The following is a 3,255-nucleotide window of genomic DNA, read 5'->3' on the forward strand; positions in this document are numbered from 1 at the left end:
TGTCAGACACCAAACCACAGATCCAGGAAGCCTAGAGAATACTAAGCAGGATAAATATCTAAAAAAACTACACGTAGGCATGTCATTTTCAAACTACATAAAAATCAAAGATGAGAAAAAAATCCTGAAAGAAGCCGGGGTTGGGGGGCATGGCAGGGGGGAATGTCACCTGTAGAGGAACAAAGATAAGAATGACATCCAACTTCTTCTCAGAAACCATGCAAGCAAGAAGACAGTGAAATGAAATATTTAGTGTTGAGAGAAATAAAACACCAACCTAGAATTCTGTACCCTGAAAAATTATCCTTCAAAAGTGGAAGAGCAATAACAACTTTCTCAGACAAACAAAAATTTAAGGAAGTTGTTGCCAGTACACTGCCTTGCAAGAAATGTTAAAAGACGTTCCTTAGAGAGAAGGAAAATGATATAGGTCAGAAACTCGAATCTACATAAAAAAGAAAAACCATCAAAGAAGGAATAAGTGAAGGTAAAATAAAAACTTTTCTTTTTCTTATTCTTAATTGATCTAGCAATAACAGTTTGTCCAAAATAATATTAACAATGTGTTCAATTGTGTATGCTCATGTATATATTTTATATATACAATACGTATATAAACATATACATGTATGCTTATATATAAGTGAAATGAATTACAGAAATGACACAAAGGACAGAAGGGGAAAATTGGGATTCTTATATTATTATTATTAGATGCTCACACTACCAGTGAAGTGATATAGTGTTATTTGAAAGTGGACTGTATTAGTTGTAAATGTATACTGCAAACTCTAGAGCAACCACTAAAAAAAGTTTTTTAAAAAAGTATAATTAATATGCTAAGAAAGGAGAGAAAATGGATTCATATAAAATGTTCAATTAAAACCACAAAAGGCATTGTGATGTGTGAAAATGTCTAATCATTATGTTGTTTTGTACACCTGAAACTAATTTTAAAAACCCACAAAAGGCAGAAGAAGAATGGAAAATAAAAATAGGAGCAAAGAACAAAGGCAACAAATAGAAAAAGTAACAAATACACTAGATATTAATCCAACTATTTGATAATCACTTTCAATGTCAATGGTCTAAACACACCAATTAAAAGGCAGAGATTGTCAGAGTGGATCAAAAAAACAAGGCCCAATGCTACATGCACCACACACACACACACACACACACACACACACACACACACACTATGGGTAGTGAGTATAAGCCTTTGCAAATGGCTAGTGAGCACACACAGAAAGCAGGCCCAACTGTACAGGATTGGAAGAAAGCACAGAAACGAGGATTCAGCACCGCCCTAGGGAAAGCAAGTAGGAGGCTATCGGCACCCAGCCTGGCTTTGCAAGATTGAGAGAAGGCAAAGAATCTTAAGAACCTTAATCTTAAGAAACTGTGCCCCCGCCCCCCCCGCCCCCCCCCCCCCCCGCCTTCATTAAGAGAGAACAAGAAATGTGGAGCAAATGTTTCTATAGAAAAGGTCTGAGAAAGTCTCTGAATCCCTAGCAGGGCTGGCAGGGAAAGGTATTTTTTTTCCAAAGGAAGTCACAAAGACTGGAGGAGGTGACTGCTTCTTCAAATGTGAAGACAGCAATGCAAGACTTCAAGGAATAACAAAAACAAAACAAAACAAAACGAAAATCAAGAAAATATGATACCACCAAAGGAACACAATAATTTTCATGTAACTGACCCCAAAGAAATCGAGGTCTACAATTTCCTGATAAATAATTCAAAATAATTGTTTTACAGAAGCTCAGTAAGCTATAAGAAAACACAGAAAGACAAATCAACGAAATCAGGGAAATGATACACAAACAAACTGAGACATTTGACAAAGAGACAATGAATGAAATGAAAAATACAATAAAGAGCTTAAACAGGAGACTTGAACAATCCAGAGAAAGAGTCTCTGAACTCAAAGACAAGTCATTGGAAATCATCCAGTCAGAGAGCAAAGAAAAAGTAATGAAAAAGAGTGAACTATGTGAATTATGGGTGTGGGGACAGAGCCCCAGAGAGCAGTTTCCAGGCTCTCGGCCTCACGTGGAGGGGTGCTGGCTCGGGTAGTCGATGGCCGTCAGCTGTGGCTAGTTGGTCGTCAGCTGTAACCATTGAACCGTTCGCCACTAGTATAACTGCCACAGCTGAGCTGGGGAGTTGAGTCGAGGAGAGTCGGTCGGTTGGCAGAAAAGCGGACAGCAGGTCGCACGTCGTGTGAATCCAGCCTCCAGTGAGACCATAGTGGTATGACTCCCCTACCTATGGCTCCGTGGGTGTTCCTTTTTGGCCGAGCCATTTCCTGCGTTCTTATGGGGGGAGCGGGACCAGAGACCCCGCATGACATATGGATTCCATGCAATTCCAATCAAAATCCCAGCAAGTTATTTTGTAATAGCAACAAACTGATTCTAAAGTTAATATGGAGAAGTACAAGGTGCTGAATAGACTACACTACATTGAAGAAGAACAAAGTTGGAGAACGGACACTACCCGACTTCAAGACTTACTATAAAACTACAATAATCATTCACCGTGGACCCCCAGGGCAGTCCTATAAAGCCCATGGACCCTTTCTCAGAATAATAATTTTAAGTGCATACAATAAAATACATAGGTTTGCAAAAAACCCTATTCTATTGAAATGAAATTAACAAAATATTTAAAAAATATGTGATATAATGTGTGCTTCTTTATTAACAAATTAACTAACAAAATCTAGCAGTGGGTCTAGTAACTACCATAATTTCCATCTAGTTAAGAGCATAAATGCTGTTTCAAAGCATCCACAATAGTTATAATGGGATACAAAATAATCTATGATTTTTATTATTAGGTTGGTGCAAAAGTAATTGCGGTTTAACAGGTTAAAAATAATTGCAAAAACTGCAATTACTTTTGCCCCAACCTAATAGTAACAATGTCACAAGTACGGTTAATACTATTATGATTTGTTGCCTATATTCATAACTACAGGAAGTGCTACATTTCAGCTAGAGGCAGTGAAAATAAAGATACAGAATTTTGTCCCATCCAAGTTCACAGACCCAGATTTCTGTATCAAGGGACTTTGAAATCGATTTTATGGGTCATGACTAGCATTTTTTTAAGTGAAAAAATAACATAGAGTAGACTACACTAGACCAGAATAGGATATATCTGCATGCATTGCTCATAATAAGGTGAATACAGATTTATCAAACTTTCATTTCAATTTGTGTGTGTGTGTGTGTGTGTGTGTGTGTG

This window comes from Rhinolophus sinicus, chromosome 13, assembly GCF_057876585.1.
Source record: "Rhinolophus sinicus isolate RSI-liver-muscle chromosome 13, RSI-T2T, whole genome shotgun sequence".
Taxonomy (NCBI): domain Eukaryota; kingdom Metazoa; phylum Chordata; class Mammalia; order Chiroptera; family Rhinolophidae; genus Rhinolophus; species Rhinolophus sinicus.